Genomic DNA, 23,890 nt, shown 5'->3' with positions numbered 1-23,890 from the left:
ACTGGACACTGGAAATCATCTCACTTTACGCGGATGACGTGCTCTTATATATATCAGAAACCCCTCCACATATCTAGACCCGATCATCCGTGACATTACCAAAATCAGCACGTACTCCAGGTTCACAATCAACTATTCTAAATCTGAAATGTTCCCTCTCACTATAGCAACTCAACAACCGGCATGCGAGTATCCCCTACGCTGGTCCACGGGTGGTGTCAGGTATCTCGGGGTACAGGTGTCGCTAACCAAACCTTCCCTACTAACGGCCAGCTACGAGGCTATGGCTCAGCTCGTCGTCTCCAAGTTCTCCAAATGGTGCAATCTACCGCTATCCCTGGCGGGCAGACTCTCTCTAATAAAGATGATAGTGGTCCCCAAGCTCCTTTACATCTTCACTAACGTACCAGTCTGGCCCGGGATGCAATACTTTAAGAGGCTCCACTCGGAGTGCGCACAATTTCCGCAAGAAGTGGCAACACATGACTTTACCATATGATAAGGGGGGGCTCACAGCCCCAGACATCTGTCTGTACTGGAACGCGGCACAGGCCCAACACGCCTCTCACTGGTACACGTTCCAGAATCCGGCCCCCTCATGTAAAACTTGAGAAACTGGCGGGGGTGGGACCAACATCATGACCCTATTATTGCACCGCACATTACAAACAGATGCCCAGGCAGACCCGGTGGCCACCACGATCAGGGCTTGGAGTGGTATCCTGTGCCCCGAGCAAGAGCAACACCCATACTATAAGTGGCTTCCCATATGGCAATTTCCCAGACTCCCTCCCACCCCCCACACATGACCAACACCTCTTACGACACTGGGAGAATCTGGGCTATCGAGCCCTTGCTGACCTCTTCCCTAATGGTACGTTTATCACCCCTCAAACATGGCAACCAGAACACTAACTCTTCGCTCGAAATGCTACAGTACTACAGGCTTAGAGCAGCGGTACGAGCTATGCGGCCCTCATACCCAGACGAACCCCCAGACTCACCCGAACTCCAATATATAGCAAACTCTGCAGGCGCCAAGGGTATTATATCCAATTTGTACAAAATGCAGCTGGAGGAAACAGTGGATAAGTCTCTCAAACCACCTGAAGCATCGGCTAGGGAGCTTGAAACGGAAATAACCGATGAACTGTGGGGCAAAATGTGCGCACACACGCACAAAGTCTCCCTTAGCGCCAGATTCCGCTGCATACAATTCAAACTCCTCAATAGGCTCTATTAAACACCGTACAGAGTGGCAAAATTCACACGTACCCCGACTCATATGCCTCAAATGCAAATCCTGCGAAGCAGATCACACACATGTTTTGGTCCTGCGATCAGCACGTTCAGGGTGGCTGTGACGGAGGCGCTCTCCGAAATTATTGGTTCCCCGGTGCATATGGACCCTCTAGCCCTGTTTGTTATCTGTGAAGGGGAAAATGTAAGTAAAATGTCAAAATTCTTAAATGTAAGTGCCATTGTTGCCAAAAGATGTATATTGCAATGCTGGAAGCACCATAATCCCCCCCACCCTTATGTTGTGGCTGAAAGCCCTTACCTGGATACAAATGTGCAAAGAATACATTGGATCCCTGCCAATCTCATCGTGCTCCAAAAACATGTGGTCAGAATTCTGTAGCTACCTGGATAGAGACGAAATGGAATGGAGGGCGACTCCCCCTCCAGTACAGCCCAACACGCCATGTACAGTGTAACTCTCCTTCCTTTTTGCGCCTCTCCAAGACATCAATCGTCCCTAACCTGAAATGTTGAATTTAGCCATGTTGTACTGCCTCTTGTGATGCAGTGTTGCTAGCTTATTGCTATGTCATCTGTGCTGTGCCTGTCTTAACTTACTGCCAATAAACAAAAGTAAAAAAAAAAATAAAAAAAAAAAAGTGTTAAAAAAACAAAAGAATATTTATTGAGCAACAATGGTCAAAATTACTAGCTGCATAGTTAAGTAACTCAAACTGCCCCACATTGGCCAAAAAGGTTGCCCATTTTGACTGGCCCACCTAGCCTTTTGCATTTTTGGTATAGACATTGCCCTATTGCTCTAAAGGCCAGTCCGAGCCTGGCGGCTCATCCAGAATGGCAAGGGGCGCCCCACCCAATGGCTCCCTCACCCATTATGGAGGAGCTAAGCAGCCAGCACAGTGAAACAATGAGCACTCCCTCAGTTGCTTTTTCCAGCTGAGGGGGTGCTCTTAGGCTGGCTGAACTGTCAAAGGGAAATAGTGTTTCCCTTTGACAGTTCAGTTCCCCAGCCGCACATGCTCACTGAGCCATGCAAGGCTGGGGGCGTTTTGCTTTGCCAGCCTGGCATAGCTCATTGGAAATGCTGGTTGGGGCACTGCAGGTCTGTATGTGCAAAGGGGAACTCCTGTGCCTCCTCTCAGATACGGACAGAGCAGCCTGAAGCAGGGTGTTTCAACACCCACGCACAAGCCCCTGCAGAATGCATGTTTATGTTAATTTCTGTTTTATTTAAATGTGTATGGATGCGTGTATGCTTGTGTTACGAGTGAGTGTATGGTGATGGATGCTTGTGTGAATGACAGATTGCTGTGTGAATGTGTGCATTTGTTTTGGTCCGTTGAGCTGATTTTGGCAAGTGGGGGCATAGAGGAGAGGAAGGTGTGTTGTACAACAAAAAGCATTTAAAAAATGGCTAAATGCCTATGTTGCACAATTCCCTTACCCACCTGCCAAAATCAGCTCTCTTTCTGAGGCGCTGTGGAGCCCAGGGGACAGGGATGTTATTTTTTTCTACTCGATATCCATCCTAGATGTCCAGTCAAAAATACCATGCTTCCCCCCCAACCCCCCTTGGCACCCCATCGCCTTGCATACACACAATCATGTTGTGTTAGGCTCAGTGGACAGGGATGGTATCTTTAAAGTATGCTATACAATGCAACATTTTAATTCATTATTTTAAAAGAATTCACGGCTGAAAACCCCCCCGAACCCTCTTCATTGATTTGGGCTCCCTCACTGCGCTTGGTTGATATGGCACTTTTCGGGGACATTTTTATGCCCCTTCACTTAAATAAATTCACCAGTCGCCACTGGCCCGCGGACTGTGTTGTTAACTGGGTGGTGGGAGCCCAGGGACTGTGGTGGCAGCAGGATGGGCGGGAGCCATGGGATAGTGGTGGGAGCAGGATGGGGAGAGCCCAGGGTCTGTGATCAAGTGGGGAGTGCCCAGGGCAGGAGTGGGATGAGGGAGCCCAGCGACTGATGGGAGAAGGTGGGGGAGGCCAGGGACTATACTGGGCGTAGGGTGCGGTGACAGCACGCAATAGTTCATAGCCATTTGTACATACTGACCATTTGGAATGTTTGGGGATGCCCGGCCTGCTCAGGACGGGGGGGGGGAGGGCGCCCAGGCCAAAAAAGTTTGAAGACCACTGATCTAGAGGAATAATTGCAAGGAAAGCTATAGTAGCGCCTCTGTCCATCAACTAGAATGTTCTCTAGGCATAAAAGGTAAAACCGACAGAGAATGAGACATCTGGACACATTTAACAATCCATTTTGAGATTGCCGACTTGAGACAGGATCCCCCTTCTTTACCAATGGCAAAGGAGCCAAAGTATTAATCTGTCTTTCAAAGTGGTTTTGATTTATTGAGGTGGTACATAACTGCTCTCCAACATTGAGTGTATGGAGACCTTTTAGCCGAATTGGTTGGGTTGTGAAAGAAAGAAGGCAGTTCTATGGATTGGTCACATGGAATTTAGAGAAACATTTAGGTGCAAACCGTGGATGTGTGTGCAAAACCACTTTGTCCTTATGAATAGTCACAAATGGGTCTTGAATTGAGAGCACCTGCAGGTCACTTACCCTCCTAAAGGAAGGAATAGCAACAAGAAAAGCAGTCTTGTAGGCGAGAACCTTAAAACCAGCTTTGTGCATTGCTTCAAAACGAGGGCCCATACGTTTAGTAAGGATGACATTCACATCCCATCCCGGAGTTGGATTAGAAATAGATGGGTGAAGTCTGTTCACCCCTTCCATAAAAGCTTTGATTACAGGGAGTTTCCCCATTAATCCTTGATTTGAGAGGTGGTATAAGTAGAAAGGGCAGCAAGGTGGACGTTTAGTGAGTTTTAAAAACTAGTCCCGACTCAAAGAAGTGATTTAGGTAAAGGACTGTCTGCAAGTGAACAACCAATTGGGTTGATGGTACAAGTACCAAACCAAAGAACAAAGTTTCTCCATTTAGTGAAATAACAGTGTCTGGTATTTGGTTTATGTGCCTCTTTAACAATGTCTATACATCTTTGAGGCAGTTGGAGATGCCTGCTCTATGACCTCAGGAGCCAAGCTGCTAAATGGAGTGTCTGTGGACATGGGTGCAGTGTTGTCCCTTGATCCTGGGATAGTATGTTGTAAGGGCAAGGCAGTTTCACTGGAGGTCAAAGTGACATTTTCATGAGATGGGAGAACCACGGCTGACAATCCCACATTGGTGTAATCAGGATTAGAGTAACTTGTTCCTGGTGCATCTTGTGAATTATCCTGTTGAGGAGAGGAGTTTGAGGGGGGAGGGGAGGCAAGAGCATAAGTAAATCTCCCTAACCATTTGAACCAAAGACCCTTTGGACATTTTTGGGGGGGTAGTCTGGGCATTGTGCATTCTACAGTGTCGCAAAGAAGTTGATGTCTGGATGCCCCGATTCTGCAAAGACGCTGTGCAAAATGTGCTTGTGTAAACACCACGTGTTCTACGAGTAGTTGAACGTTTCTGCTGAGCACGTCTGCAAGAAGATTGTGTTCCCCTAGAACATGTTGTGACAGGAGGAACATGTGTTTGAGTGGCTGCTTCCAAATGCTTTTTGCCAGTTTGGATAGACTGTAAAGCGAGTTCCTTCCCGTTTGCTTATGAAAAACATGGCAGTGGTGCTGTCCGTTAGGACTAGAACGGTCTTCCCTGGCAGTTATTGTTGAAAAGGGCTTTGAACACTGCCAGTAACTCTAACAGGTTGATATGTTTTCTTGCTACCGATTGTGACCACATGCTGTGCGCTGTCTGGGGGATAAGGTGAGCACCCCACCCTGACGGGGATGAGTCTGGGGTGAGAGTGGCCTTTACTGCGGGGGTGGTGAACGATTTCCCTCTCACAAGGTTTTCCCTTGTCCACCACTGCAGTGATAGAATGAGGGCTTTCTAAACAACCACTAGATCATCTCACTGACTGCTTGACAGCATTGGCTCAAGAGCCACTCTTGCATAGGACGCATGCGAAAACAGGCTTCTGGTACCAGAAAAATGCAGGAAGCCATCATTCCTATTATCCACATGGCTTTCTGTATGGTTATCTGACGACCGGCAACATACCAAGGGATTTCATACAACATGTTTTGGACCCTCTCGTGTGAGGGGGAAGACGAGGCCGTCTTCTGTTCGAATCAGAGCTCTGCGAAAATGTTTCACTTGGCTGGGGACAAGGCTGACTACTCTTCTTTGATAGAGAACCCCAGTTGAAAGAGTAGGTATACAGTCTTTTGGGTGTTCTCTAGACTTCCCTGATGTGAGTCTCCTGTCATGAGCCAGTCAGAAACAGACTGCGTGAGTGAACTGCTGCCGCTGCCAGAACTTTGGTAAAAACCCTTGGAGCTGAGGCAATGCCGAAAGGAAGCACTTTGAATCGATAAAAAGTGACCCCCATCTTGAACCGCAGGCTTTTTCAGTGTGCTGGCAACATTGAAATATGAAAGTATTCATCTTTCATATTCAAGGGTGGCATATAATCCCTGTGCTTCAGCAGTGGAATTACCTCCTGCAGAGTTGTCATCCTGAACCTTGAGGGTTTACATACAGGGTGCATGGTTGGATACAAGGAAGTATATTGAAAAGATACCCTGGTCTACCTGGGGAGCCAGGACATGTTCTATCGCTCCCCTTTAACAGCAGGGCTTCCACATCTGCTTAAAAACAATAAGGAGATGGTCTGGAGACATTCTTTTTGTTTTTTTGGCAGTGTCTGGTTTTAGGGCAGTTTTTCTAAAGTCCAACTAAGGGCTTAGTAAAACCATACAACTAAAACAGTACAAAACTCCACTCAGTATAAGGCTGTACTACCAGAGTATTTGGTAGCGTAGACAGAGAAGCCAGACTCATCTTGGGAGGGAGAGAGGGTTGCAGGAAGGTACAAAGATCCTGTAGCATACAAATGGTTTAAAAGAAACACTAACACCCAGAACTATAAACAATAAAGGAGTATTATAAATACAAATAGGCCAAGGTAAAACTTGGTGGTTAAGTACTTTGTCATAAAATCATGAACACAATATAAAAAACACAATACAAAGCTTAAGATACCAAAGCATACACTTTGTTCAGTATAACCAACAGTATTTCTAGGCAGGTCAGACCCAATCATACACATTCAGAATAGAACACACCTATTCAGGGGGAGAAAACCCACAAGTTACTTTTTGATTACTTACAGTCATTCAAGGGTATAAGACCCCATCAGTCATGCAGTGACACTCCGCTTGAGAATTTAGTAAACCAAACCTATTACCGGTATAGTTTTTCTGAATAGTGAAACACAAATTCATAGAACAGTATAAACCTTTAACTACATTCAGGATAACCCTCAGTTATACAAGGTAAGTCCTAATGTTGTAAGGAACAAGTTACTTACCTGTAACTGTTGTTCTCCAGCATGGGTCTGGCATGGATTCACATGCTCATGAATATTCCCCGTCGTCAGGCTGGGAATCCTCGGTAAAGAAAAAATAAGTATCAGTTTCGTTTCTGATCTGCCTTTCGTAGTAGTAACCAATCACTGATCTCTGCGTCATACTGACCACAGCCAATGACTGCCCTCTACCTAAGCCCCGCCTCTGGCAGCCATCTTCAGATTTGGTAGCACGTGAAGTGGCAGTATGACCAAGTGAAGAGCCGCAGAGGGGTACGCGGGAGGGTTGGCATGTGAATCCATGCCAGACCCATGCTGGAGAACAACAGTTACAGGTAAGTAACTTGTTCCTTCTCCAGCATGGGGTCTGGCATGGATTCACATGCTCATGAATAAAGAATACATAGCAGTACACACATGCACAACCACGGGAGGTGGCAAAGGCTCAACATTAAGCATTACATCTAACTCAACATTAAGCAATTCTTACCTCCTCACCAGGCTCACCTTAGGCGAACAGATTACGCAGCACTGCTTGGCCGACCCTGGACTCCTCCCTGGAATCCCGATCGACGCAGTAGAATTTCGTGAAGGTGTGCGTCGACCTCCACGTAGCAGCCCTGCAGATGTCCAGCAAGGGCACACCAGATAGGAACGCTGTGGTAGCTGCGATCGCTCTGGTGGAATGGGCGCTCGGACGGCCAGGCAGCGGTCGGTTTGCCAACCGATGACAGTACATGATACAGCCGGAGAGCCATCTGGAAATGGAGGCCTTTGAGAGTGCCTTCCTCTGATTGACAGGTCCAAAGTTCACAAAAAGTTGTGACGTCTTCCGAAAACACTTTGTGCGGTCCACGTAAAACTTCAGCGCTCTAGCCACATCCAGCGAGTGCAAAGTCCTTTCGGCCGGCGACAAAGGCGACGGGAAGAAAACAGGCAACACCAAGGGTTCGTTGAGGTGGAAGTCCGACGGTACCTTGGGCATGAAGGAGGGGTGCGTCCTGAGCAATACCCTTGTGTCGTGAAAAGTCAAGTACGGGGGCTTGCAGGAAAGGGCCTGGATCTCTCCCACTCTTCGTGCGGAGGTGATGGCCACAAGAAACGCTGTTTTCCACGACAAGAACTTCAACGGAGCCGAGTGCAGAGGCTCGAACGAAGGTCCCATGAGCTTGGTCAGCACCACGTTGAGCTCCCACGCAGGGGCCGGAGCCTTCACCGGCGGGAACGATCTGAACAGTCCCTTCATGAATTCTTTCACCAGACGATGAGACCACAAAGACGTCCACCCCGTGGTTCTGGTGTATCGGGAGATCGCAGCATGATGAATCTTGATGGACGCGTGCGCCAGTCCAGCCTTGGCCAGCGTCAGAAGGTACGGCAGTACCTGGGGAACCGTAATCTGTAGAGGGTTAATCTTCTGTGCGTGGCACCAGACAGAGAACCTCTTCCATTTGTGTCCATAGCATTTAAGAGTTGAGGACGCCCTGGCCTTTGCAAGAACCTCTCTGCAGTCGGCCGGTATGTCGTATCCTCCAAACTCTAACGCTGCAGGAGCCAGGCCTGCAAGTTCAGCGACTTCGGGTCGTGATGGAGGATGGCGCCTCCTTCCCTGGAGAGAAGATCCGCGTCCACTGGCAGCTTGATTGATGGGGACGCTGAAGTCCAGAAGGTCCGGGAACCATATCTGCCTCGGCCACGCAGGTGCGACAAGGATCATCCTGCACCGTGACCTCTTGAGCTGGTTGATGAGCCGGATCAGTAATGGCAATGGAGGGAACGCGTATAGAAACAGGCCCTCCCAGGGCAACGAGAAAGCATCGCCCATGCGCCTCGGCTGGGGAAACCTGCTGGCGAACCTCCGGCACTTGGAGTTCGTCGCCGTCGCGAACAGATTGATCTGGGGTGTGCCCCACCGTCGGAAGAGGCGGTCCACTAGATCCGGTCGTAGTTCCCCACTCGTGGCACGAGCGCAGCTCTCTGCTAAGCGAGTCGGCGATGGTGTTTTTTATCCCTGCAAGATGAAACGGCACCAGACACATCCCTTGGGCGACGGCCCAATGCCACAGATCCTGCGCCTCCTTGGACAGGGCTGGGGACCTGGTTCCGCCCTGCTTCCTGATGTAGAACATGGTGGTGGTGTTGTCGGTGAAGATCCTCACCACCTTGCCCTTGAGAGACGGAAGAAAGGACCCGAGGGCCCAAAACACTGCACGGAGCTCCAGGACGTTGATATGGAGGGACTTCTCCGTCGGAAGCCAAAGGCCTCTCGCATGCAGATTTTCGGTGTGCGCTCCCCACCCTTCCAGGGAGGCATCCGTGGTCACTGTCTCCGGGTGGCCGGGGTCTGGAAGTCCATGCCCGCTGTCAGATGCGCGCGGGTGCCCCACCACCGGATCGCTCATCGGAAACTCTCGTCGAGTGTGATCCTCTCCTCGAAGCTGCCCGTCGTCTGGATCCAGCGCGCGTCCAGGAACTCCTGCAACGGGCGCTCCCGGAGCCTGCACAGGCGGATGAGATAGATGCAAGAAGACATCATTCCAAGGAGGGACTTGATGGACCTCACCCTGGCCGCGTCCGCAACCAGCATCCGCTGCACCTTGCCCAAGATGGCCCTCGTCCTTTCCTCCGACGGAGAGGCCAGAGGCGACACTGTCGAGCTTCGCTCCCAGAAACTGTGCGTCTTGCGCGGGCACCAGGTGGGACTTGGCGTAGTTTATGGAGAATCCCAGGTCCGTGAGTAGTTGGACGGTCCTTGCCGTGTGCTCCACGGCGAGCTCCTTCGTCTTTGCTCGGATGAGCCAGTCGTCCAGGTAGGGGTAGACGTGGATCCCCTCTCGGTGCAGCTGCGCCGCCACCGGTGCGAGGCACTTGGTGAACACCCTGGGTGCGGACCTCAATCCGAAGGGAAGGGCTCTGAACTGGTAGGGACGCCCTTGGACCACGAACCTGAGAAACTTTCGGTGTCCCTTTAGGATGGGAATATGGAAGTAGGCATCCTCCAAATCCAACGACGACAGGAAATCGCCCTCCTCCAGTTGACCCAGGACGTGTTGGAGGGTGACCATCCGGATCTTCTGTGCCTTGATGAATTTGTTCAGTCGTCGTAGGTCCAGGATGGGACGCCATCCTCCCGTCTTCTTCTTCACGAGGAAGTATCTGGAGTAAACTCCAGAGCCCCGAAGCCTCTTTGGGACGAGCTCGATGGCACCCTTCTTGAGCACGCCTTTACCTCCAAGAGAAGTTGAGGGACGTGATGTTCTTTCCTGGCCACAGGGGGGACGCGCGGGCACCTCTTTAGAAACTCGAGCGCGTGACCCTGAGCTAGGGCGTCCAGCACCCAACGGTCGGTGGAGATGGACTCCCACACGCTGACGAAGCTCGCCAGCCGGCCTCCCACCGGGGTGCTTCGGTGGGGGCCCGACCCCACGGCCGGTTCAGTCCTGCTTCGATGAGGCTTTGCCGCCTTGTCCTCCTTGGCGACGATGGCGGGGTCCGCCTGACTTCCCTCGTCCCCTGTAAGCTTCCTGTGACGACGAACGGGCCGCTTGACGGTAGGTGGAAAATCCGCCGCTGGAACCTTTGGAGGCACCCTGTTTGCCTCCGCCTCTCCGAAAGGGCGGCCGCCGTTGCTGGAGAACCCCAAGAGCCCAGGCCGTCTCCGTGTCCGCCTTGATGGCTTGAAGGGAATCGTCCACTGTTTTCCCAAACAGGTTGTTTCCGTCGAACGGCATGTCCAAGACTCTGGTCTGCACGTCCTGACGGAAGTCAGTAGCCTTGAGCCATCCACGCCGCCTAAGGCACACGCCGTTGCCCAACTGGCGAAATCTAGTGTCAGCGATGTCTGTCGCAATCGTAATGGCGTGGTCCGACGCCACCTCTCCTTCCTGCAAGATCTCTAGGGCGTCTGCCCTCTTGTCGTCTGGTAGGAAGTCGAGCAGGGGGGCCAGTTTGTACCACAACTCCCTGTCATAGCGGGCTACAATAGCCAAGGCATTGGCCGCCTTAACCGTCGTCGCTGCCGACGAGATGACTGCGTCCCATCGTGTCTAATTTCTTTCCCTCGCTGTCCGGCGGGGAGGTAGACGTAGAGGCCGCGCTCCCCCCCCCGCTTTCTTCCTGGCCGCCGCGGAGACGACCGAGTCCGGGGTCGGCTGTGCCCGAAGGCACAAGGGGGCCGCGTCCGGGACCCGGTACTTCTTCTCGTACCGATCCCTTCTAGCCGGCGTCGTGGATGGGTTCTTGAGGAGGGCGAGGCCCTCATCCCAAATATCGTCCAGTAGAGGTACAGCGAGGACCGTCTTCCTCTTGGCCTTGCGCCGTTGATAAAGGAAACCTTCCTTCTTCTCTTCCGGGCAGAGCTGGAAAAGCTCGGATGCTCTGGCGATCATGGAGTGAAACGATCCAATCTCGTCGGACGGGGAAGCCCGGGTGGGAGGTGACGACGTGAGATCCTCGTCGTAAACCTCGTCGCCTGTACCCGTCGCGGCCGTGTCAGTCCCCACGTGTCGTGGACGGGGAGGAGGGCTGAACAGGGCGTGATGGCTGAAAAGGAGGTGGAGGATGAATCCTTCTTCTCTTAGGGGGAGGGCTCCCAGAAGGGCCTGGCTCCGGGTCCCCCGTCGGGAACGGTTCCTCCGTTGGTGGTAACGGCAGTCTCGTCGTCATCTCCGAGCATAAGGACTGTATAGCCAACAAAATGGCCGCCAAGTTGTCTTGCGGCACTGGTTGAGGGGAGTCCAACGGGCGGTCAGGAGCCCCGTCGGCACCCTCGACGTTCTCGTCGTCTCCTACATCGGGGTCCCTCCCGACGGGCTGGTCTTCTTCCATGCCAACGCCGTGGCTTAAGACTTCGATCAGCTCTTCCTCAGAGGTTGAGGCCGAATCCACGACGACCTCCTGCCCCCCCTTTTTCTTCTCCGCCGGAGGTTTCACGGGGGTCCTGTCGATGGGCATGAAAGAGGACTCCCCCCGCGGTGGCAGGGAGACTCTGGGCCCCGAGGTCGCCACCACTGGTGTAGCCTCCACAGGCTGAGCCAGGGCCGCCGTGACTGTCTCGATAGAGGCCTTGGCCAGATGGATTAAGGCTTTACCCACCTTAGGTGCACTCACCGCCTTCTCCTTGGGGGGAGGGTCACCGCCTCGCTCCCCCTCCGATGGGGCCTTCGAGCTCGACCGGGGTCTCTCCAGGAGCTTCGCCGGGTGCTCGGCCTTCCTCTTACCTGAGCCAGAGCGTTGGCTCGTGGTTGATGGTGCCGGGGAGGATGCGCCCTGCCTGGCGCCTGTAGAGCCCGACCGTTTGGCGCTCCCGGTGCCAGCGGACTCGCAGTGCTTGGCCTTCTGTTGGACCCCCGTCGCCGGGGCGCCCTCAAAGGTCTTAGAAGACCGCCCGGACTTCTTCTTCTCGCCTGACGGGCTCTTTCCTTCCAGCCAGTTGGCGAGACATTGATGGCGGTCCTTCATGGTCCGCTCCGACATATTGCCGCAAAACGCACAGTCCTTCTCCACGTGCGTCTTGTCCTCATGTAGGCAGTAAAGACAAAGGGAGTGTTCGTCCTCCTTAAAGACATTCTGAAGCTGGCATCCAGGGCAGACCCTGAACAGCTTTCCGGGCGTCGAGCTTCCCTTCTCCTGGGCCATGTCCGAGATGGGCCTGAGAAACTTCTGGAGTCCTCCAAAAGCGTGGCTCGACGAAATCTTCACCCTTGAGGGGCGTAGACGAATCCGACACGGGTCCCCGTTGATCGGATGAAGAAACGGTGGAGCTTGAGGCTCTTTTGACCGAAAGAAATTTTTTGAGAAAAAACGTGAAAAATAGCACTAACGCTCGAGAGCAATAGGACGAGGATCCCAACACTTGAACGTGCGGTAAAAATCTGAAGATGTCTGCCAGAGGCGGGGCTTAGGTAGAGGGCAGTCATTGGCTGTGGTCAGTATGACGCAAAGATCAGTGATTGGTTACTACTACGAAAGACAGATCAGAAACGAAACTGATACTGATACTGATTTTTTCTTTACCGAGGATTCCCAGCCTGACGACGGGGAATATTCATGAGCATGTGAATCCATGCCAGACCCCATGCTGGAGAATAAACGATTAGAGTTGCAGCTCAGTGGAACACAGATTGAGATAAGCACTAACTCATTACACTATTTTTAGGATGGCACAAGGCAGACCACAGTTAGTAAAACCCACAATGCACATAATAAGAATTGCACACAGCTATTCAATGCAAGTAAAACCCAAGGCAAACTTATTGTAGACAGGCTAACCAGCAAGTCAGTGGAAGCAAGACCCAGTTGGTAAACATATACACTTATATTCTGAAAGAAATAGTTAGGTGAAGCCAACAGCATTACTTTTGGGAAGTGGCGGAGCCAATTCACAGGTGAGCAAAATAACCCATTATATACTTTTAAGAATGGCAAAACACATTCAAAGGATAGTAAGGAATTTTGTAACTGCTCATATTTCAGAGGGGCAGTTACCAAACCAACTCTATTACAAACTTTCAAACACTTGTTGCATTTACTAGGCAAAAGGCCAAAACCTTATAAGTCCTTCCCTATTCTTGGAGCATGAGTGTCCTTGATGGCAGGAGAGTCTCACTAGGTTTCTAGTGGCCAACAGACATGTCAGGATAGGCACAGATGTAGGAATAGTCAGAATGCATGAGGAAAGATGTTCAAACAAGGTTGTATTTTACTTTAGAGTGCTAGATAGGTCCCAGGGACTTCAGACAAGACACCCCAGGGAGACTCCAGCAATGGGCCTCGGTGAACTGGATGAGAGGGCTCCCAATCACATGAATCACCCCAAAAGCTTCACAGGAATCCCAAAAGGCTTAAAAAGGTAAGTAATACCCCAGCCCACACAGAAGAAGATTTTGCAGCAGGACGTCTTCAGAATCTGCAGCCAAAATCCCAGTCGAATTCCTTGTTGTGAAGACTGAACACCTGACACTGGAAGGGAATTTGCAGCAGGGATCAATGGGGAAGGCTCCCGGCAAGGGTTCTTCATGGCTGGATGCGGTTCTATGGTTTTGGTGCCCTTTCAGGAGCCAAGAGAAGACTGAATATCGGATTCTCGTTGCTAATTTGGTCCAACACTCTGGTGAGGGCACTTCAAGGATTCAAATCAAGTCTCTGGAGGTCCAGAAGTATGCCACCAAAGATTCAGCGTGAACGTGAATACCGAAGACTGTGCACCACGCAATGGCTCGAGGTCCCAGGGTATTGCAACCCGGCAAGGTCACAGCACGCCAAGGGAAGGCTCAAAATGTAGGTCTTCTTGATTCTATTGGATCACACAAGGCTCTGGGTCATCCTTTTTGGATCCCCAGGTTGCTTGGAAGGAATGGTAATGGCAGGCTCTGATTACACAGCAGGCTTTCCAGAAATCGCTATGGCTGTCATTTCTTCATCTTCCTCTTCAGTTTCAGCTCAAGTGGTCGACTTGTCAGCAGGTTCTGGTAATTTAACAGGAACAACAGCACAACATCTGCATGCCGGGGTACCACGATGCTCACATTTGTTAACATATACGGCCCGAAAGCGGACGACCCTGAATTATTAATACTTTGTCGGGGAACTGCCAAAAATACTTGCATACTAACAGTGTGAGCGGGAGACCTTAATGCGACACTAGATCCGCGTAAGGACAGATCTGGAGGGGAGCGACGATGCTCCAGAGCAGGTGAAGCGGTTCTCAGCGCCATGAACACACTAGACTTGGGGGATGTCTGGAGGTTGTTAAAACCGGAAGGGGAGGAGTTCTCACACCCCTCTACAGCCCACAACACTTCGGCCCAGCTAGATTATATCCTTGCAGGCCCCTACCTTGTGCACCAGACTGAGGACAGTGTGCTGCTCCCAAGATCTCTTTCGGACCACTCCCCGGTGCTGTGGTCCATGCGCCTGGATCTGGCATGACGCCGCCCCCACTGGAGGTTCAAGCCAGCAGCAATGTTGGATTAGTGTTCAGGAGTGAGATCCACAGCCTAGTCAAGGATTGCTTCTGTGAGAACCTGGGCACGGTACTGGGAAAGGGTATGGTGTGGGAGGCGTTTAAAGTGGTGCTCCGTGGTGGGTGTATGTCACTGGAAGTGGGGGTGTTAAAATTGATACATAGGCAGCTAAATGACACAGAGCTTGAAATCAAAGGTAGGAGGGGGAGGTAGACAGAGGGAGCACACCAGGCTCTCTCAATAAACTGAGGGAAGTACTGGACCGCTTCTACACACTAGGGAGGTAAGATCCTTAGCCCAGCCAGCGATGGCCCACAAATACGGGGAGGAGGGCAGCCCGGGCGGGCACCTGGCAGCACTGGTAAGGCATGAACAAGGCTATAGGGAAATAACGGCTGTGAGAACAACTGTGGAATGGAACTACTTGTTTGAGGTGCTGTCCCAGCTGGGGGTTCTGGCGTACTTCCTGTCCACGGTGCGGCTTCTGTATGCAGGTTCAAGCACCCAGATGGGCATCAGCGGCACGCAATCCAACCTCTTCAAACTAGGGCGAAGCACCAGACAAGGGTGCCCGCTCTCGCCATTACTTTTCGTCATGGCAATTGAAGTGCTGGTGGCTCGAATGCAGAGGTTGTATGGTCATAGAGGTCTGGTGATGGGCCTCATTCAGAGCCTCCTAGGTTACCACCGAGGATTTGACACATGCTAAATACGCAAGTGTCAGAAACTATACCATAAGGGAGTTATCCCAATTAGTTATTGCCTTGAGAACGACCGATTGGTCGAAATGCTGTGAACACAATAAATCACCATTCACACTACTGGATGGTTGGGTTTTATTGAGTGCTCAAAGACATTGCAGCAATTCAACCAATACCAAGATTTGAACATTAGAACACTGTGTCCTTTGTGCAGTTTCACTGCACATTCTATACTCTTGCATACTCTAAAGAACTCTGCACTGTAGACTTCATGCATGTAACAAATGCTGCCAGGTAGGCCTCCACAGAGGTGTACCCTAAACCATCCTTTCTACATTAAGAAATACGTCTGCCATCATCATTAATTCAGTAAATGGGTCTTCCTTAAATACCACGTCACAAATCGTGTCCATTTGTGAACAGAACATGCTTTTGTAGTTGCTTCTCTTTAAATAAGTTTGCTTTTTGGTATTGGGTTTACCTATTCTATGGTCTCAAACACCAGGATATAAAGCTTGTGAACTGGTGTTTGGATGAAATTGCATACTGTGGTTTCGCAAGTAGATTTTGCTGAATAAGAATCTTGTGTGGATGTACCAACATTGCTGTTAGGTGCAATAACCATCTTCTCTTTCTCAAGTAGAAGCAATGAGTTAATCAAATTCAAAGTGGCAGATAAAATGAGGTGCTTGGCTTTCATTGATATCACATTAAATAACGAACAACAGAGTAAAAGCAAATCCCCCGTGGAAATGGTGGTAACAACAGCATTGCTTGTGAGGCAGACCACGGTGGCCTGCAGAATGAGGAGTAGAAATTGCGTGGGGACATTTGGTGTGAGGATCAGGAATACAGGTCCGCTTTGGCTTGTGGAGTTGTGTGGATGTGGTGTGTTAAACTGTGTGTAGGGTGAGTGAAATGCAAATCAGATGGTACTGTGGAAGGTAATCAGAAGCATGGATTGGTTGGCATGCCATTCGTGGCTGTTGACTGTTGTGATATGCAGCGTGCGAGCAGTGATGTGTAGGTTTAGTGTGACGCGATGCGCTGGGGGATGGTTTGAAGTGGTTGGAGTGTTGTGATAGAGCATGTGAAGATGGCGATTGAGGTGTGGCTGAGCTGGAAAAAGTAGAGAGGGAGTGTAGGATAGCGCGAAGTGGCCGATTTAGTTGTTCCCGTTCAAACAGCAGAACAGTTGAGACATAGCTGTATGGCAGCAACGCTGCTCATTGTGACAATGCTACCCATGCAATAGGATGAAATACTTCATTTCACTCGCTGAAGATGGAAGTGAATAGCAGTGGACCCAAATCTGACAGATTCTGAATCATCTGTGGCTCACAAAACACTGGACAATTTTAGGTCTTGGGCTTAATGAGCACTGGAGCCCAGAGAGGAACCACGGATGTCATAAGGTCCCACAGAACCACACATGAATCTTATGAATCTCCAGAGGTAGTATAAAAAAAATATATATATATGAGGAAATGTGAAGATGGGAGACAGAAGGGGGCTCTCTTGGATCGTTTTCATTTAAACCTTCAAGATGAGCTGCTGTTGGGGATTTCAAAGATTTTCCTCAAGCAAATTCCAGAACATCTAGAATAGAGCACAGCAGATCTGGTTATTTGGATTTAATATTTCATTGGTCAACACAGTATGGACCATTAATATTGTTGTACAATAGTTCCATACTCTCAATACACAATATTTCAAGAAAAAAGAAAAACGAGTGGTACCAAGGTGATCTTAAGGAGAGGAAGTTAAGTCCCGACTTTCGAATGTACCACAAGGTTATCGCAGTGAACCCTCTTCCTCTGGACAGGCTCGGAGAGATGCTGAAAACGAGCAGCCTTGGTCCGGGAGTAGATTAGTTTAAGTAAATGATGATGTGCCTAATGAGTCAGCAAAAATGGCAAAATAAGTTTAAATTGAAAAACAATAGATGGATGTAGGAACAAAGGCCATTTGATTTGGTCATCAATGTTCTGGCAGGGCCTTTCAGAATATCAATAGAAGTATAATGTGAGGCATATGGTCTTCTCCGCTGGTACAAAAATAAAACTTCCCAAAATGTGCCTCTTAAAGCAGTGCAAGGGCTCCTACAGATCATTCCAAATGTACTCAAGGGATAGAAAGTAGAATTTAAAGTCTTATATCGGATTACTGCGTACCAGTTCAGCAGGATTTCAAGTCAAGAGTCATAAGCCTACCCAGGTCAATGCAGATGTATTGCTTTAACTGCAAAAGTGGTTGTATTAAGTAGAACTACTAAAACTGTAACAAAACAAAACAGTGGAACTCAGTTCCCCTTAGTTCTCGCTCACTTTCGTCTCTGCACAGTAACAATCTACTGCATAGCTAGGTCTTGCCTTGTGGTAATGTACCTTGTTCTGAGTATTGGCCGAGTGCAACGTCAGTCACGATTTCTGCACAGAGCGACAGATGAAGAAAGGCACTCAACTGTTCCAGGCACACAGCACAGCAACTAAGAAGCCACTCTTCCTTCCTCCCGCTCTACAGCGCCTTCACCTGACCAGTCCACCCCCAGCAAAAACAGCTTCCCTGGAAATATGTACATCATTTTTACCATTCATCCTTCTCAACAAGTTGTGTGCACATGGCCAAAGGAAGCAACGCGCTATGCAATGCTAAAGAACAATAAATAAGGAAATCCAATTTAAAATAGACATGACGTTTTGAAAGAATCTTGCTGAATGCACAATTATAGGGACAAAAAATATATATTTAGAGCTTCTTTTGACCTACAAACTATGACAATAATTACTCACTTGTAAAGTGCTTTAATATAAATGATCAACATGGGCATGAATGCTGTGCCGAAGCCAGTAAAAAGGCTGTTCCTGGAAAAAGGAGTCCAGGCTGAGAAGGAACTAGTTAAGTATATTAGATCATACAGTAACGCACACCGCCCGCCCCCTTTTTACACAGCAGACTTACACAGTGTGATCACCGTCTCAAGGCACTTCAAAACCTAAATGTAAAAGCTATTACGGCGACCCTCAGAGCCGGAAGGAGCAGGCAAGGCAACACTGGCGACGATCACTTCGGGAAAACTGAAAACAAAGAAAATACCGGAGAGATGTGAAGCGAGGGACAAAAAGAAACTGAGCAGGAGAGGAGAAATCAGCAAACAAAATAAGGAAGGAACCAAAGCAGCGGAAGCAGATAAGTTACCAGTGCAATGTGCGTTATTTTTAGAAATAAAGTACAGTATGCAAATAAAAGCGACAGCCTGCCAAGCATAAAGGGTGAATAGGAAGGAAAGGCGTGATAACATGCACCACAAGATAACATGAGACATAAATATTAAAAGTGATGGTCCACAGAGGATTAAATAAAAAAGCACAAGTAGTAAGCATTAAATAATCAATCAAGAATTAGACCAAACCCAGAACTTTTTTTGTAAAACAAATTTCCAATCCGGTTAATCTCGCTGATCGCTAGTTTGATATTTGTGTTTGCAGAAGCCATTTTCTACACAAAGTATGTGCTTAGGTATTGGGCCAAAAAATTGGGTCCACCTTTAAGTATGTCACATGCATCCAAGGATTCAGGGGGGTTGCTTGACCGGTAAATGACAAGGACTTCTCCGCAATAAGAGGATATCTCCTGCATAGCATCCCTCGGCTACCTCGACCAGCCCCCGCTCAGCACTGAAATACCCCATTTAAAAATGTACATGAAATATTTACAACTGTAGCAGCTGGTCTTCATAGCAGGCAGATCTTGCAAAGCATAGAGGGTCATTCCGCCAGATCCTCTGAAAAAAGGCGGGATGTTTCTGCTATAGGTAGTGTGTAATGAAGCAGCGATACCATTCCTGGAAGCTGCTTAAAGACCAGTGACGCAGTCTGGCATAATGCCACCTACACGTGTACTCACCTCAATGTCCATTTCTTAACACACGGTAAAGGTGCTTTTTCTTGCTATGGTGCTCTGCTAAATTGTACAAATGCTCCTTCAGTGGTTACAGCAAACTCACTTCTCACCGAGGCGGGTAAGGCGTGACCTATTCACAGCCATCAATAGAGCACATTCATGGGTACTTCAGTCCAATGAACATGAAGAAACTGCATTGCAGATCCTCACGTGATCTCCCTTTAAGAGCCCACCAGTAGTAAGGAAACGGACTATTATACTGATCTATGTATGGGCATCTATGGCATTATCAGTAACAGAATATAGGTTCCAGCATGTGTATGTAGTACCCGAAATAAAGTTGGGCAAGCTCCAAAAACACCAGTAATATCGCCGGACCAAGCGCAGGTATCAGTATTTCAGTTTGCTGTTATCATGGCGGTAACTACAGCAAACTTGTAATGAGGCCCAATGTCACATAGATGTGTGTGTTGGCACAACTAGCTACAGGTAGCTATTGGTGTCTAACCAGGCTCTTCTAGGTTGGACGCTGAACCTAAACAAATCCCAGCTTCTACTAATTTCAAACACGCTCATTGATATTCCCAAAGCACATAAAATATATTTTTTTAAATAAAAAAATAACACCTTGTGGCAGTTTATCATTATCCTACTAATTCAATGGAAATGCAAACTAAATTCATCTTTCAAAGAAAATATTGTGGTATGCTTGGAGACAAAAAGCTATAGCCATATTCATTAACAGGAATAAAGTTACTGAAATTGACCTGCACAAAATGGCCCTAGATTAAGGACAGCTGCTAGTAACTGCTGAACCCATATGCATGCATTAGTAATGGCCGAACCCCAAACGCTCACCCATAATGATAGGCTCACAACTTGTTTCAAGTGTTGGCAATAAAAAGGCCGTAGGATTTTATTGTACAGATATGGGTTATGACAATAATAATATCACATATCATGATGGTATCATACTTTTGGGCACCAGGTCCTGAGGTTACCCCCTCGGACCCGTGCCGCCTTGTGTCCCACGACTTGTTGTGGGCACCGTACAGTGCCTTGTACTTCTTTTTGTTCTTCTCCCCCTTTGTAGGGTGGGTGGGTTCTGTGGTAAAGAAGCAAGAAGATTTGGAAGACACTGAGTAAACCGTGAACCTCCCGTTTTCTTGGGTCCCCGTTCAGGGTCCACAAACAGATTGTGTTTACTCAGAGCATGCTGCTCTCATTTATAGGCCCCAGGGAGGCCCTAGGTCTTTGTTGTGTATGTGGTGGGGGCCGCTATTGTCGCAGCCCCCGGCCGGATAGCCGACTGTCTAACCCCCTGGTGGGGGCAGATCTTTGAACCTGGGCCCTTCCTGATGGTTGTTTCCTTATGGTGCTTTAGCTTTAGCACCTTGCTGTTTGGAGGAAGGGTGCACCTTACCCTTCCGTGGCTTTTGTGCTGCTGAGACTGCGTGTCAAGGAGAGGAGAGGAGCAGGAGCGGGAGCGGGGTGTTGGGGCTGCCCCTCTCCCAGCTGCCGATGGTAACAGCAGTTACCCTGCCTCGCTTGTGGGATGCCCATGCAGCATTGCCCATAACTGCTGAACCCATATGCATGCATTAGTAATGGCCGAACCCCAAACCCTCACCCATAATGATAGGCTCACAACTTGTTTCAAGTGTTGGCAATAAAAAGGCCGTAGGATTTTATTGTATAGATATGGGTTATGACAATAACAATATCACATATCATGATGGTATCATACTTTTGGGCACCGGGTCCTGAGGTTACCCCCTCGGACCCATGCCGCCACACACGGGCAGGTTCACGGCTGACCGTGTTCCCCCAAGAGTATGCCCTAGAGACAGCCCCTGTGAGCAAGAGTTGTATTGATTTCCCGAAAGAAATGCTCCATGCCCTGGCTAGACAGATGGGTGCCGTCATGGAGAAAAAGGTCTGGGTTGCCTAGTGTAATGGCTGGGTGTTTTATGAAACCCAGTCCTCTTGTCATACAGAAGGTCTCCATCGTCCTGTTCAGTTTTCTTCTAGATAGGTCTAGAGATTTGTAGCAGTTGGCCCCTAGCCATTTCTTTCTTGGTAAAATGGCTGAGAAGTATATTTCCGTCCCCCTCCATTTGTGTGAAATACCTACTAGGGAGGAGCAGATTTCTTTGCATAGGGTGTGTCTAACTGTGTTAACTAGATCGTTGCCCCCTAGATGGATGATCAGGAATTCTGGGGGTCCCTGTATGCCACCAGTTCTGCTAGTGTTTCGTGGACGTCAGCCCAGCGTAGGTCTCTGTATCCCCACCATGAAGTAATTGTGTTTCTGAACGGTGGCCCTTCTTTGGTCTCTTCAGCCCATCTGCCTGTCCTGAAAACAAATGAGTGGCCAACTATCCATGCTGATCGTAGTGTGGTCCTCGATTCACCCGTTTCTGTGGTGGTGGGAGGTTGGGAAAAGAAAGAAAATTTTAGGGGTAAAGGCTATATCAATTTTGGTCTGATGTATCTTTTATAACAGTCTGACTTCCATCCCCCTATGTTTTTTAGTAGTTGCGGCGCTAAACCTCCTTGCCATGCTGCAGTGGCGGCACCTATCCTGAAGGAGTGAGTGCCGAATTGTTTGGGATCCCACCCTGCTCTGCTGATTGCTTTTATCAGCACTCCTTTAAATTGGTAGCGGCTTAGGGCCAATGTATCCTTGTGGATTAAAAAACTCCCCCCCCCCCCCCTACTTTGGGTCGTTGCGCGTAATAGAGGTTGGTGATGCAAACTGGGCAGTTTGTTGCCTCATCAATGCAACAGATATTGATGGTTCTTTTTGCACCCGTTTTCGACTGTTGCATTTCTATGTTAACACTCTCTTGCCTCACCCAGATTGCCATGACACCCAGGCCGTTTGTGGCCTTGGTGCTGGAAGCGATGAGTTCTCCCACCCGGAAAGCCCCGAAGTAGGCTAAGAAAAAAGCTGTTTTAAATAACGTTATCTCGTATGGGTGCCAACATATGGCTTCCAAATGACTTGCTATCTGCACCAGTTTGCTGAAATCAAGGGGTCGGCGGGTGTCCACCTGTGGACCCTCTATTCTGCCCCATCCCTTCATTGCGTAAGAGATGAGGGCATTCTGGGTGGGGTCTGAATCGCTCAGAATTTTTGTAAAGTATGAAATTGCCAACAGGTGTCTTTTTGCCCAATCCCTTTTGAAACCTTGTTCCCGGGCCCATTTTAAAAATACTTCTATATCTTTAATCGTTATAAGTTCTACGTGGTTTACACCTCTGGCCTTAAATACTGTTTGCAAACACTTACTGTACTGCGTTGCAGTGGTGCTTGCCACCGCCCTCTCTGCCATCTCTGTTAGGAAGCCTGTGAGGTTGTTGGCACCCGTTGTTGTGCCCGATTCCTGTTGGGCATCCTGGCCTGGGCTCACTGGCGCTGATGCCAATCTGTTGCTGGAACCCGTTTTAGAGGTGCCTACTTTGTATTGGTCCTCCCGGCCTGCACTCTGATGCTGCCGTTGATGCCAATGTGTTGTTGGCACCTGTTTAGAGGTGCCTGGTTTTCGTTGGGCATCCCGGCCTGTGCTCTCTGGCCTTGGCGTTGATGACGTTATTCTTGTCTTCCCATTATTGTCCATCATTCTGCTGGTATTGGCGTCATCTGTTCTTGGGCGTGCGGCACTAGCTCTCGGAATCTTGTCCACTGGAAACGAGATAAGGCATCAGCAATGTTATTATCTGCCCCTGAAATGTGCTTCGCTTTGAGTACAAGGTTTACTTGTAGTGTGACTGTTGTAATGGCTCGTAATACTTTTAGTACTAGAGGGCATTTCGTAGACCTTCTGTTTATGGAGCCCACTACAGCCATGTTATCGCACCAGATCAAAAGTTCTGTATTCGCTAGTCGCCTGCCCCAGATGTGTAATGTTAGCCAGATGGGGAATATTTCTAGTAGGGTGATGTTTCTTGTCCACCCTGCTGTTTGCCATGAATTGGGCCAGTGTCCTGCCACCCATTCGGAGTCTAGTATGGCTCCAAACCCCTTGCTCCCAGCTGCGTCGGTGTATAGGACCCTGTTTGACCGGGTATTTAAAGGCGTTCGCCAAAGTAAAACCCCTTTGAAATCTCCGAGGAATTTTCCCCATGTTTCCAGGTCTTGTTTCACCTCTCTGCCTAGCCGGATATTCAAGTGTGGTTTGGTGAGTGATTTGATTTTGAACTCCAGGCTTCTGGCAAATATCCTTCCTGGAGGTATTATTTTGGATGCGAAATTGAGGCTGCCTGCCAAGGATTGTATTTCCTTTACGGTCCCCTTTCCTCTCATTATCAGGTTTTGTATTTTTGCCAGGAGTTCTGATATTTTTGTTTTGGGGATTCTGCAGAGTCCCTTTACTGAGTCTATTTCGATGCCCAGAAAAATTATGTTTGTGTCTGGTATGGTGGTTTTTTCCCTTCGCTAGGGGAACTCCCCGCTGTGCTGCCATGTGCTAGAGTTTTGCTAAAGCCCGGCCGCATTCCTCAGAGTTTGGTGGCCCTATGACCATGAAATCGTCTAGTTAGTGCACTATCTTTGTCCCTGTTTTAGGAAAGCCCATTGAAAAAAGGAACTGAATTGTTCAAATAGTGCACAGGATACTGCGCACCCCATGGGGAGGCATCTTTCTACGTAGAATTT

General features: G+C 49.1%; 1 protein-coding gene across 4 annotated transcripts in view; it reads right to left on the bottom strand.

Annotated features, from left to right (window-relative positions):
- Window positions 1–23,890, bottom strand: part of LOC138567567 (zinc finger protein 585A-like) — a 166,331-nt gene that overhangs the window by 99,147 nt on the left and 43,294 nt on the right. Inside the window, exons 2-3 of one of the 4 annotated variants that reach the window (XM_069645919.1) lie at window positions 18,289–18,404; window positions 1,276–1,428 (exon numbers count right to left, since the gene is read on the bottom strand). The exons of 2 other annotated variants lie outside the window; for them this stretch is intronic. The gene's annotated coding sequence lies outside the window, so the exon portion shown is untranslated. The remainder of the gene's footprint in view (window positions 1–1,275; window positions 1,429–18,288; window positions 18,405–23,890) is intronic. One more of the 4 variants, XM_069645918.1, reaches the window with a different exon arrangement.

Source organism: Ambystoma mexicanum, chromosome 2p (genome assembly GCF_040938575.1).
Source record: "Ambystoma mexicanum isolate Mex_15411 chromosome 2p, UKY_AmexF1_1, whole genome shotgun sequence".
Lineage (NCBI taxonomy): Eukaryota > Metazoa > Chordata > Amphibia > Caudata > Ambystomatidae > Ambystoma > Ambystoma mexicanum.
Note: the sequence above shows the minus strand (reverse complement) of the source record. Positions and strands in the feature narration are given on the sequence as shown.